Raw genomic sequence first — 14,910 nt, 5'->3', positions numbered from 1 at the left:
GATGCAGTTAGATAAATTTTTCATCCTAAACTTTTTGAATTCTTTACATTTATACTTTTATTAGTTTTTAAAATTATGATTAAAATTAAGGAGAAAGGATAAAAATGTAAATAAAATTAAATAGCAATTATTGAAAAGCTTTTTTAAATAAAAGTTTTACGTTTCTTTTTCAAAAAAGGTTTATATGGAAAAATTATAAACAGATGCTTGCTTCTTTCTTTGTGTACATTGTGGTATCATCATATAAAAAACTCAAGAACATCTAAAATCCAAGCATAAGTAAAAGGAAAGTATATCACCTTCATTTTTGTTGCCAATGGAAAAAAATTCAGAGCTTAATTTACTATAAGATGTGGAGCACATAATAGAAAAATAACCTCTTACTTCTTAGGCGTTAAAATTTTGCTTTGGCAGGGTAAGGGAGAACTATCAGATAAAGATGCATATCCACACACATACACATCTATGATTCTCAAAGGAAAGTAAGCGGGAAATAGTAAATGGTTAGGTCGTGAAACCACAAACAGCTCATTTTCACAGTATCTTTTCCCAAAACTTGTTCCCCGGTTGTGACATTCATGCCCATGTGACACACACGACAACTTAAAAGTCAACAATTCCTTATTTTGGAATTTTATTTGAAGTTTATTCTGTTGCTCAACTGTACTGCAAATATACTTAATAAGGGGTGGACGTCAAAATTACTATTTCAAAACTGTTTTGCTCCTGTTGTTAACTTTATATCTACATATAATTGGTAAGATATACAAATGCCCTAGTTCTCTCACTGCAACAACAAAACAGAATAGGTATTGTTCCTTTAGGTTCTATATAATTCCTTACCTCATTACTACAGTTTTCCCATATCACCTCCCCTTTATGAAAACACTGTCCTATGTTCACGATAGCATACTTTCTAAATAACAGCAGTTCATTCGTTTAACGTCACAGCCTCCATCTTCCAAAAACTTATCACCACTTAAAACTGATGCACAGATGAAGATCAAGAATTGCTCATTTTTTCCCCATGAAGAATCTCAATATCATAGGCCACTTTGGTTAGAAAAGATAACATGACTGAAGCCAGGCAAAGCTAATCTTGACCCTGCCATAATTGGATGACCCACTAAAGGTCCCTTCCAATACAACCAACAATAGGAAAAGAAAGCAAAACCACAGAAAAATAACATTTGACTAACTTTCAGTTTTCATCATTATCCAGTTGGACAATTTTCTGACCAGCAATAATAATTATTCACTTGGAATTTCACCCCAATAAAGATCAGGGTCAAAATATCCTTAAGAAAAAATTTTTTTCAGAAAATTCTTGCCTGTATTCTCTACTTTGCCTTTTCTATCCTTAATATTCATAGCCATCCATCTCGTAAGCATTTCTGGGGAAAACTGGATAATCCTTAAAATAAGAACAAACTGAAATGAAAGAAGCTTCACATATAACTTCCAAAATAGCCTGGGAAGACTACTATACTCTTCTTCAGTGTTCTGAGCTATTAGTAACAAGAATGCTGGTTTATTTTTTTCCTGTTGAACAAATCAGGATAAGGGGAAGAAGGGCCCACTCATCATTCTTTTCAAACTGCTGCCAATCATGCCTGAAGCTAGATCTATGAGAATGAAACCAGACATATCCCACTTGAAATTCTCTTAGTATATGCAAAAAAAGAGATTAGGTGAGGTCCAGTTTGTATTCCAAATATATACTAGCATATCGCATTTTAACACACTTGATCTTTATAAAATTCAAAGAAAAATTGGCAAAGTAAAATATAATAAACATATTTTCCTATAGCTTTCAATGAAACCTATGTTTTATACTTAAGCTATGAAGAGTATGGGTTTGTTTGTGCCTCTCTCATTTTTTTAACTAATGTGAATTATGTACCTTCAATAATCAGAATAAAACTACTGAAAGACAGACACACTCATATACCACACACAACTCTTAAAGGCCTTCTGCAAAAGCTGTTGGGACAGATTATGACTGAAGAACTGTGCATACTGAGAGGGTATAAAAATATGACAGGATAAAAACTATTAACTCCCAATATATTATAATTCTTTCAGTAAAACACATGATGATAGCTGTAATGTGAAATTAGACTAAATACTGTACTTTATTATTATTGAGCAATAAACTTTGATACACTGTTAATCTCAAGGCTTAATGTTGAGTACTATAAACATACTAAAAAAGGTATACATGCAGTTAAACATTATTTTTGTAAAGGCCAATTTTTGGTGATTAAAAAGTTGTAAAAGTACACTTAAATAAATAAATTATTTTTTAAAATAAAAATTTTAAAACCCAAGTTAAAAGAGTGAACATTTATAAAACTGTTCTGTGCACTCATACTTCAACCACATAGCTAAAAAGATACCCTCTGGCATCTTTTAATCTTCTTTCCAAGGAAGTTATTTTAGAGGGTTTAAAACTTCTGACTTTCACTTCTGGTTTTGCATTTTCTTGTCCCTTTTATTCTTGTCATTGACTAGATTCAAGCATAAAAGACCAAAACCAAAACTGATTTAAATCATCGACATTTTTTCAGCTGGGTAATAATTTCTTCTATATTGGGGTGGCAAGGGGAGGGGGGAAGTCACTGAATGGTGATATCAATGGAATGTGAAAAAGTATTTCGCTGATTTTTTTTAAATTAAAAAAAAGCCTTTTGTTATTCTAGCAACCAAAGAAATTCCAAATTTGAAAGTACTACTCTTTTCATAATAAAACCCTCTACCTAAAATGTCTTCTTGCTATATCAGGCCAATTCTTATAATAATTCCGTATCACACCTTGTTGTATCAGACCTTCCAAAATGAGCCTCAACTTTCACACTAAAAAAAAAATGAGGACAGCCTGCATTTCACGAAGTTGCTATAAGGATTAAATGATTTAAAATACACAAACCACCTAGCATGATAGCCAGACACACCAAAGGTACTTAATCAATATTATCTGCCTTTTAAAAATTTCTGTATTATGAATTTTAAGGAGGTTAAATATATTTTGAATCTACTTATTGATAAGGCTATGTGCTTTCCACTTCATTACGCTTCACTCCATTAAGATTGTCAGATTTTTTCTAAGAGGGGGAAGGGAGGTAGCAGACACAAACTGAAACAGAAAAACAACATAGACGGTATTGCCCTTTCATTTTCTTAAGTATTTTTTAAAATAAACTTGACTTTTTTATCACTCTTATCTATTTTCCCAAGACAGTTTTTCTTCATCTTTTTGTATAAGAAATCAAGTGTAAGCCGACACTCTATGCCAAAAGTACACCTAAGAGTGAGCATGACGTATATTTTGGTTGCTGAACATTTTACAGTTTAAGGGCCTCATGCAATCTCTTAAAAAAAAAATAAATGAAGAGTACTGACAACTAAGACTTCTCTCAGAGTTATGAACTATTTCACACCCCTTGAAGGTTTCCCTTGATTAATTTTATATGCCAACATACTTTCTCCTCCTTTACTCTCGACCGCGTTGTTTTCTAAGCCACAGAATCCACTGACGACTAAACTCTGCATTCCATTTCACTTCTCAACACCCCTTCTCTACCGCAACACCCACCCGCCCCCAGGAGCTGCTAGCATTGTTTGTGTGGAGTTGGAAACAATACACTTCCACTGCTGGTTAATTTACATCCGATTCGGCCAGGCCTGGGGAGCAGTGTGCGGTCTTTCCCCCCTCTTTCTGCTCCGGTTTCCCCCCTCCTTTTAAAAAAAATTTAAATTACCCTTTTTAATTTAAAAACTTCCGGATGTTTTATTACCTTGGCAGCTTTACTTTTTCTCTGGAAAGACTAAAAAGGTAAGCTTAAACAGTTTTTGTCAGGTTAATGTCTTTTTTTTACACGGATATATGACAACCAAAATCCATAGTGTTAGAACTGCAATAGTAATGTTGCACTTTACCACACTAACTCCTGTTTGGCACAATTTCACTGGTTTTTGTAGCATAAATATGCAAAAAACAAAAACCATTACATAACAGTGAAACTGGCTGTTCTCTAAACCTATTTGTCAGCAGCTACATGTGCTCCTGAGGATATAAAAGGATTTGATGCTTGCTTTTGCTATTTTTATTCTTTTAGAAAACCATACAATATTATACATGTAAATACAGTAAATCATTGTTTCCTTGACCCATATTTATAGAAAAGCAAAAACTTCTTTTATTTTAAAAAATCTAAAAAAATCCTATGAAGTCTAAAAGTCAGTTTCCCTTTGAAAGCCCACGTTAACTGTCTGCTCATCAGCAAAGTTACAGTTAAAAAAATTTTTTTTCAGATATCTGAAAAAAATTATGTTACACTCTTTAATAAACTTTATAATTAAAGCCATCTCAGAGATTGAAATCCTCAGTTTCCAACCAAGAAAATTTCGCAGAATTAAATATTTTATCTAAAATCAAATAAGTTAAACATGTTCCATCAATACAATTTAAAATAAGATATGCAGACACTCCCCAACATATGCAAATGATACAAATAATTAGGAATCACATTTCATCCATTTAAAATTTAAAACACTTCCATCTATGAGACTCCAAAAGTACGAGTACACGGTTTTAAACTTTAAATGTCTACTTTCTACACTACTTTTCTTCCCTTCTCATCCTAGCTCCCTCTAGACCCCCAACATATACATAAAATAGATCATTTAAGCCAGTGGTATTTGAGAACATCGCCCCTCCTCCTCCAGTTAGACAGTCTTGCCTTTTATATCTATGTGGAGGTTCCCATGGCAACACTCACTTACACCAATACTATTTCCAACTGAAATGAAAGAAGCCAAAATCTTAATGCTTCGTTACTAAATTACACACACCCTAAGAGTAAGGATTTTTTTTCTATCATTTTTTAATGAAAAAGTAGATTTCTAGAATTTCAGCAAAATAAGTCATTTAGTATTTTAGAAATAAATAAAAAAACAATCATTGTAGGTAATTACATATGCATATTATTACAGAAGATTTGAATGTGCTTATTCTTATTACATAAAACTGATATACTGAGCCAGGAGGCTGACTCAATTAAAATTATAAATAGTATAATTTTTACTAATCCAACCTACTGTTATCAAATTCTTCTCCCTGCCTCCCCGTTAATGTTAGCTACATAGCTCACAAAAACCCTGGTGAGAAATTCTAACAACAACAAAAAAAAAACAAGAAGCAATTCATGGACAGCAGGAGGCAATTCCAGAACACAGGCACAATCTATAAAGAAAAACCACTACAGCTTTTTGATGTTAAATAAGGAGAAATATCAGCATACAACAAAGCCAAGAAGCAAACTGTTGTATCAAGTTTAAAAGTAAAATATTCAGTGTTAAGTGTCATGCACACCTTTTGTCGTTTCAAATATGAAATTTTCCTAGGTTTTAAAACAAAGTTTTCCTGATAATCCTGAAGGTTTGTATGTATTTAGTTTTAGTACAACACACATTACAATCAAGTTATTCAAAATATAGAGAAGGAGAGGGTTATGTTGTGTGTCTGTGTGTTTATATAAAAGCAGGAACATCAAAGTGGGAGGCCAAACACTTACTTTGAAAACATACACATTTCTTAATCAGGCTGTACACACTAAGAAGCCACAGAGGAAGAGGTGAGAATATAAACTGAGTAACATTTCATAAAGCATTTTAATAAATAATCAAAGCTAAGCATTAAACATCTCTCTGTACAGTGAACATTTTAAAAGTATAAAAATCAACAGAATGTACACTGAACCTTATTTATTGTGACAAAATATTACGGCACCTGAATACTTGTATCATACAATTTTTTCTGAAGAGTTTATTAACTTATATATGGGTTCATAAAAATAGAACATTAATATATTTTAATGAAAGAATCTTTTTTATTAAAATTTATAATGAGCCTTTTTTTCCCTGCTTTTACATTATCACTTTCTTAAAATGGGCTGACTCAAAAGACTATAAAGACTCCCTCAAAATCAGTACAGGAAACTGCAAGAATTTACTTTCTCAAAAACAGCTTTTAAGACATGAACGTGAACTGCCTAATGAATCTCATAGTTAGGCCTGTGAAAAGGACCAACTTGCACGTTTCAGAGGTCCTTCCCTCTTTTTAAAAATTCCCATACAGTGAAACCTGCTGACACTGCTTTTATAAGGCCTGGGGTGGGTGTTGAGGGGAGGAGGGCACTGATTTGCCACATTGTGGGGGGCGAGCGGATTTTTGCAACATTTGTGAGGGTTTTTTATAGGCAGGATCCTCTCTCCAGGATTTAGACAAGTAAAACAAAACTTAAAAAAATATCCAACTGGTAAATGTTCATTTTATTAAAAAAATAATAATAATTCTCTGCAAATGTCTCAACGTTTTAATTTACTTTCAGTATTAACCACCTAAACACTCTTTGGAGAGTGACATTTAATCAACCTTGCTATTAGATGTATTTTTAAGCTAACTTCAAAAACAAAATCTAGAGAAAGTATTATGACCTCTCCTGAACAAAAAAGAATATTTTAAAATCCTCCCTTTATCACAAGCAGGTTTGGATGTAATGCCACCTGGTGGCACAGAAAAAAAAATTTTTTTTTAACGAAGCTTAGATTTTTAGAAACTGAGCTAGCTATTCTATGAAAACACCAACTACCCCTTCAGACTCCTCTACCTTCCTCCTAAGCAAGTTATTCATCCTGCCATTTAATAATAACTAATTTTTATTTTAAAACTTTAAAAATTTTAAGCAATTAACTGCATGTGACAATGTCCTTAGTGTTTAAATATCAAAGGAAGCCAAACATTTTTTCTTTTTTCAAAAGCCTAAAACTGTACCAAAGCTCTAATTTTTAAAAGATGAAATACTTAAGAACTGGGGGTGTAGGGATGGAGTAACCGAACTGCTTTGTAAAATTACACTGTATAATTAATTCCATGGTAAGAATGTTTTTATGGTGTGTTTTGGTGACCTTTTATTACCATCAAGTTCACAATGCTGGTGGGCTGCCTTTTAATCCCTCCGCAGACAAAGGCCCTAAATAAACACAGATCCCTTCCTGGGAAAAAGTCCACTCTGGTTAAATGGTAAGGAAATGAGTAAATCATTAGTAATCTTTAAAGCCAAAGCTATAAACTCAAGTTACCTTAAGTTGAAATGAAAGTGTCCTGCAAGAGTTTCAAAGTTCTGTCACAGATAGAAATCTCCAGCTCTTGACTCCAGACTAGGCGCCAGCTGATAAACAAACAATTTAAGTCAAGAGCTGGAGAATTCCCAGCTTTTTCATTTAATGGCTTTGGCCCAGAGTATTTATTGCCTCCAGTTTTATTCTCACTTAGCTCTAAGAGGAAATTTAAACTCATCATTATCTTAAAGCCCCATATGGGCAGCAGTCAGCTCACCTGATAGAGCTCCTCTTACTCGGTACCAGTTTGAGTCTCTACTAGAAGTGATGTAATAATGTAAACTAATTAACTAGTGTTCGGTTGACTTCTTAACAGGCTACATAAATTGTGTTCAATATAGTTTACATTCCCATTTGGGGTAGTAATGATTCCAAAAAATTTAATTCTGCAGTTTTATTCCAAACTACCAGCTAAAATGGCGAAGGACAATGTCAGCGTTCTCAATCCCCGACATGCACCTACCCAGCCTCCCTACCCTCACTCTCACCCTTGTCCACCAGCCCTTGAATATTACATAAAGCAACTTTTCTGCATAAAAGTAGGCTATTTCTATTAACTTCAAAATACTCAGTGTTGCCAGATCTATTTCCCAACAGAGCAGGGTGTAAGATTTAAGTTGTAAATGCCCGATCATGAAGAGTTGTTGATTTTATACGAGTACTAGTAAGAATATAAAAGTACAGCCCAATTAAAGCCCATAAGATACCATCAAAAATTTCTAAATGCTGTTTTTAAATGTTTGCTACTAAAGATTACAGATCTCAAAGCCAGAACCATACTGTTGCTTCTATTCCGTTCTCAAAATTATCATTTACTTTTAAAGAAAAATCTCATCTCTTCTCAGGATTTTATGTCAAAATAATTCAACTATCTGAGTGTCTGCAGATATTTCACAATTACAATAAATCAACTATCCTTCTTCCTCTAGCCGCTTATCTAATGAAAAAAATGCTGCAAGAAAATTTTTATAGCCTAAGGTAAACGGTTAATGTGGCATTAATGCAAAGAAAAATTCTCTTATTTCTTAAAGAAAGTTTTATAAACCTATCTTGGCTAGAAAAGCAAATTAACTATTTCAATTGTCTGCCAAGATTATTTTTCTACTTTTACTATATGTACATAGTACATTAAAATGTTGGCCACTTGAGAACAAGTATTACCCTCACACATAAGAATTAGTGGAAAACAAACATAATTAATGATAAAACCACTTGTATGCCTGGCCTCAGAGTGTGTTTCACAACTCCATAAGAACAATGCTGTCTTAGAGACTGCAATGGATAAACATTCTGAAGACCACAACTAATAGTCAACAACTTAATATATAAAAAAAAGATGTCAGGTGCAAATCTTAAAATTCTTAATACTCTTTTAGAAAAGAGTCCATAACTCTCCCTTGCTGGATATAACCTAAGCTAAACACAAAATAACAACAAAAACTCTCTACCTTCAGGTCAATTACTTAACGCAGAAGAGAGATGGTGAGTTGGTTATCAAACCTTCATTGGCCATGTTGGGAGGATGGCTACCAAGAAATGTGCATGTAAATTTAAATTTTTCACAATTAAAATATCCCAAAGACTGTAAAATAAAATAGAATTGTATGACAAATATATACAGAGAAGGTATTCAATGTAATATACTTTTCATCAGCTGATGTTATCAAACTTTAAGAAAATCAGACAACTATAAAACTGCAAATAAATCTGGTAACAGTTTGTGACGACAAAGCCCTTGTCAAATTCTTAATTCCATTGCCTCCTCTCACTTCCCCCCAATAGCTATCCAGTGATCACAAGCAAAACAAAATAAAGATATATAATACATCAGGGGTACTGGAATTAATTTCATGCTGCTAAGGAATCAATAGATGTTAATGAAAAATAAATTATATATAATTAATAGACTTAGATTTCTTTACCAAATCTATTTCATCTTTATATAAACACTGCTAGGCAGTTCTAAACTATGTGACCAGACCCAATTGTGTCTGGTCTGACTTACATCCTGAATGGCAATTAAAGGACATTAAAAATACCCCAGGATTACTTAAGGCAGGACCCCTGCCTTATCCATGCGCTTTCCAACAAAACCATGTGAAAAGAACAGCTCCACCACAGGATAGAGCCTGGCAAGAGCAACTCTGGTAATAGTTACTTGACTGGAAATTGAGATGTAGTTAAAACCTGGCCTGCAGATTTGGAGATGAGGGAATTGCAAACTGCAAGAGAATAAATTCTTAGAAATAAACTAGGTTGTATTACCAACAATAAGTGATAGTAATAATACAAACACTGAATGAAGTGATCACTCTGCATTCTCTATCCCATTCCTCCTCTATTTTCTTAGGAGACAAATTATTAACGCTGCCTCAACCATGTTATCTTGGGCAGTGAGTCAGCAGTCTTTTCTAAACATGTTAAGAACTCATTAACACCTTATATAGGGACTCTCCACAACAACTGTTGTAAGGGAGTTTCAGACATGCCAAAGAATGTAAAAAGAAGCTTTTATGGCACCTCTTCTTTGGGACTAATTTCAAAGAAATCCTTGGAATTTATTTACCAAACATCTCTGAACCACTTTGTGCGAACTGGAGAAAATCCCAGGCAAAATGTACTCTCCAGAGACAGAAGGGATACTTAACGGATACAAGATGATAAGTAAAATTATGGGTAAATGTAAATGGATAACATAATTAACTCATTTCTGGGTATACTGGTACTGATGAATCTTATGTCATTTCTAAAGAAATAGATTTATCCATTAAATCAAGTTAAAGAAAAATTTAATTATTTGAGTTACTACTAAAGTTTTAAATACCATTGAATCAGACCAAGGAAAGGCTTACTTTAGCATTTTAAGATAGAATAATCCAAGTCTCTGATACAGAAGTCAATGCCACAAAGTACTTCTAAGTTTTATAATAAAAAATAGAAACTGATCATTTTAAAAGAACTAAAAATCATCAAATAACACAATTCTTTAAAGGAAAGAACCCATGAAAATGAATTGTCTGAATCATGTTAAACCAACTTATTTTAAAACATTGAAAACAATATTACTGAGGTAAGACTAAAATTCAACAATGAGTACTGTACAAAATACTACTGTGTAATCAAACAGCTTATGAGAGCACCAAAGACCTCCTATGAGAGCTCTTCCCCCCAACACTCACATTACAAACCACTGTAAATTAAGTTATATGAAATTTGGTAAAAGAATCTGCTTTTGGACAGAAATAGCAATGTTTCAGCCCAAAGCAAAGTAAAATTGCCAAGCTATAAACCTCTCTAAGAAAATGTTTTAATGGAAATGCCAAGAGACCCTTAACCATAATGGTGTGGTGTTAGGTGCCAAAACATAAATAAATTTTGTTTTTGTGCTCCCTTTACCATAAATTAGATACAGGTCGAGTGGAAAAACAGTAGGTATCCAATTCAGTGAGCGGTAACGGCCAAGACTTCCACATTTGATTTTAAAAACAATAATGGAGTCTATGTGAGACTTTCATTGAAGAATTAAGCAAGCAAGTCTAGCACTCTAAGAGAAACTCCTTAATAGGTCTTGTGCTTACTATTCCATATTCTAAGAATACCTCAAACAAATTACTAAAATTTAACCCAGCCAAGTAGAGTATAAAATCTGGTTTCCTGGTCGGGAACTGTTATACAAACACATACACACAAGTTCAATTATTTAATTTTGACATTAATCCTAACCAGGGCAATACAGTTTAGCAAATCAACGAGGCTGGCCAGCACAGAAAGCCTTGGGGTATCTATAAGAGCCATTTCAGAGTCACTTCAACTCAAGGTTTCTGTGCAAACCTACAGACATACTATGTAATCAGTGATCTTATTCTTCAATTATTCAAGTACAGTTAAATGCTATAATTATGCCCTTGGCACAGAAAGAACAGTATTTAGATATCAATTACAAACAATAGTTTTTAATTTGCTTTATATCTAGCATTCATTATACAAGAGAGCTGATCAAACTGGAATTAACTCTGTGGTAGCAGACCACACCCCCTGCAAAAAAAAAATGCATGTGTCCAAAATGGTGTCACTAAACAACATTTCACATTAAAGGATTACAAGTTTCATAAAGATGTGATTTACGCAAGACAGATAAACAGATTAGGGCATCATACTTATGAGGCCAGTGTCATGGCCAACAGACAGAGATCCTGGTTAGCTTTACTGTAATACACAAACTGTCAAACAAAGGCATGGCATTAGACATATAGGGAATCAATATACAGGTGATCCAGTTTAACTAACTCCGAGTGAAACTACCTGCTAAGTGCTAGCAGTACAAAGACAAATGTTCCACAAGCATACCAAGTTTGTTCATGCCTCAGAACAGGTACAGAGCACCTCTTACCTTACAGAGTACCTCTCTCCACTGAAGGACCTGTGTGTTCAGATCTCTGCTTAAATGTCACTTCCCCAGAGAAGGTTCCCTGTCCACTCGACGTAAAAGGGCCCTCCCCTTGGTCTGTCTCTGTAACTATTTACTTTGTGTTTTTTCCTTTATAGTACTTATTATTGAAATTATTCTTGTTTATCCTCTCTATTCCGATCAAATAAATCATAAGCTCCATAAGACAAAATATGTTGAGTATCTTCAAAGCTCTATCTCTAGTATCTAGAACATACCTAGTACATAGCAAGTACTCAATAAATGTTTATTGCATGAAAGGAAGAATGAAGCATGTCCCTTGCAATCAAGGTCCCGTCAGCATAAAAGAGAATATCAGAATATATGATCAGAAAACAGTATATAACACTGTAAGGATTATATAAATACAATAATTTAAGTATAAGACATTCCACTGAAGAAAAAAATGAAGACCTTCACTTTTATATTTAAGTTCCAGGCTCTCTGGAACTTAAAAGTGAAGGTCTTTCAACTTATCAACAGAAGTACAACAGAAAATGAAACTAAAGGTGGTAGAATTATATGAACTAACCAATTTCCTTTCTTCCTTGCCTAAAGAGTATTTACTAAAAACAGTCAAATCTAATTCCAAATTCCAATGATCCTCCTTGGATCTGTGAATCATCTACAACGTTTCCAGCTGATCTTTAACATAAATGTTCCACTTCCAGAACTTAAAATCCTTCACTAGCCTAGAATCAGGTGTATGATTCAGATCTGGTGTTACCCTCTTTTTAAATATCCAGAAAGGTCAAATTAAGTATTAATACCCACCCCAGATAGGACAAAGAGTAGGAGAAACATGTAAGAACTTCAAAGGTAATAGTAAGGCTTTATTTCTTAAACTGGAAGGGGGGAACACATGGGCCTGATAGGCACTTATAGCTTGCACCTTTATAATTTTATATTTTGTATATAAATTCATATTTAATAAAAATTTGGGGAAAAAAGCTACTCTCTGCACTCAAAAAGATTAAGCTTTACAGGAAGAAGAGAATCAACACCTATAAATATAATGTAATATAGGCTTTAATAAAGGCATGTTTCACAGCTTCAAAAGGAAGCATCAGGATTTCCTTGGTGGTCCCGTGGTTAAAGACTCTGTGCTTTCACTGAAAGGGTTCGATCCCTGGCTGGAGAAGTTAAAAAAGTATGCACCAAAATTGGTTGAGGCACGTCAAAATATTTTATAAAGTAGTAGCTAGGGTACAAAGCGATAACTGTACAAGCATATAATAGTTATTTACATTGGTTTCAGGATAAGTAGAACAGTTTAAGCATCATTTGCTTTTGATTTTTTTTTAAAGTTATATGAAACAAATAAAATTGAATAAAAGCTAGCAGAAAGCAGAAGGGGCTGGACTGAAGAAATCACTGTCTTAAAAATCTGTACAACTTCAAATTCTTCATCTGGGTTTTAAAAAAGGTTCTCTTTAAAATGCTAACCACAGAATAGGGAGAACAATGTGTTCCCATTTTAATTTACAGAATACTACTGTATTTGTAGGTAACACCTCTATATAATTACACAGAAATGCATTTTTTAAGTCTAAGATAAGAAACAAACAAAGAGTGGGGGGAGGAGGACAAAATTGGGGGAATTTTTAAAAAGATTTTATTACAATTACCTCAATATTTGTTTTAAAACTGACAAATATAGAACCTCTGTAAAACTGTAAGCCCATTTGGGTGCCTAACCCAGACTTTTCCCAGGTCCCTTTTCCTAAATTTTATTTAGTTAAAATACTATGATTTTTAAACCTGCTAACTCTAACTTACAGAAAGTTCCCTCTATTTTAACTGAGAAAGTGCAGACATTTTTAACCTATATTAAAAATATAAAAATAATAACAATGAGAAGACAAACATAAGTTTCTATTATATGCTAGCCACTCTCATAATGATGATGTGTCAAGCAACAAATTATCACAAACCGTCTCTACACAAAATTTTCAATCTGTAATACAGATCAGACAAATCAGCATTTTTATATTCTAAAACCAAAAAACTGTGATAAAAATAACTTGATAAGGATGAGGAGTAATCTCAAAGTTTTATCACAAAGAAGACTCTATTTTTAAATGTTAAAATAACATTTAAAAATCAAGTTAGTATTTTTTGTTATCAAATGATAATTTTAGGCTATATTCTTGAAGCAAAAGATCAATCAATAAGATCAACTAATAAATATCCACCATATCAATTTTCAAATTAAATTACAGAACCACTCAAAGAACAAAGAATTATTCATTTACTGAATCTATTCTATAAATAAATTCCAATACCAAGCTTAAAATTGCTTATCAGTATTTCGTAATCAAAGATCCATACCACATTATAAATCTTAACACCTAAAATCCTACTTAAATGATTCAATATAACAATTATAGGGGCTAAAAATTATTTATACCTCCACCTGTACTAAAAGGGCTTCCCTGATAGCTCACTGGTAAAGAATCTGCCTGTAATGTGGAAGACCCCAGCTGGATTCCTTCTAGTGGAAGATCCACTGGAGAAGGGACAAGCTACCCACTCCAGTATTCTTGGGATTCCCTTGTGGCTCAGCTGGTAAAGAACCCGCCTACAATGCAGGAGACCTGGGTTTGCTCCCTGGGTTGGGAAGATCCCCTGAAAAAGGGAAAGGCTACCCACTCCATATTCTGGCCTAGAGAATTCTATGGCCTGTATAGACCATGGGGTCGCAAAGAGTCAGACACGACTGAGTGACTTTCACTTTCTATACTCAAAAGGGTTTGGGATATAAGATTCCTTTACAAGCCCACTAGGTTCTTTATGAAAAAGAAACTGATTTAAATTATTACATTTCATTATTCTTTAATTCCAAAGCCAACAATCATGTTTAATAGGAATAAAATTGCTATTTCATTGTCTACTGCCATATTGCTATAATTACATATGTATGTGTATATATGTATGCACATATGTATATATATATGCATATATATTTGATTACACAGTAACTCTGGAAAATTTGTAAATTATAGAAAATCATAATCTTGCCATTCTAAAATACCTAGATATCCATTAGTATTTTATATAATATTAAGCTTTTAGAATTTTATTAGCTCCCTGTCCTCTGAGATTGTGGTAAAATTTATTTATAAATTTTGTAATATTCAGCTATCTATACGTACATGAGATAACCTGAATCTGGGCTGCAGTGTTTGATCTCGTTCATAAACAGTTGTATTTCATTTGTTAATGTAATTTATAAAGTTTTTACTTCTATATTCATGACTGATGTAGACCTATAGTTTTTC

General features: G+C 33.3%; 1 protein-coding gene across 1 annotated transcript in view; it reads right to left on the bottom strand.

Annotated features, from left to right (window-relative positions):
- Positions 1 to 14,910, bottom strand: part of HIBADH (3-hydroxyisobutyrate dehydrogenase) — a 108,802-nt gene that overhangs the window by 65,758 nt on the left and 28,134 nt on the right. The window lies entirely within an intron of this gene.

This window comes from Oryx dammah, unplaced genomic scaffold (genome assembly GCF_014754425.2).
Source record: "Oryx dammah isolate SB20612 unplaced genomic scaffold, SCBI_Odam_1.1 HiC_scaffold_18, whole genome shotgun sequence".
NCBI lineage: Eukaryota > Metazoa > Chordata > Mammalia > Artiodactyla > Bovidae > Oryx > Oryx dammah.
This window is presented reverse-complemented; position numbering and strand designations above follow the sequence as displayed.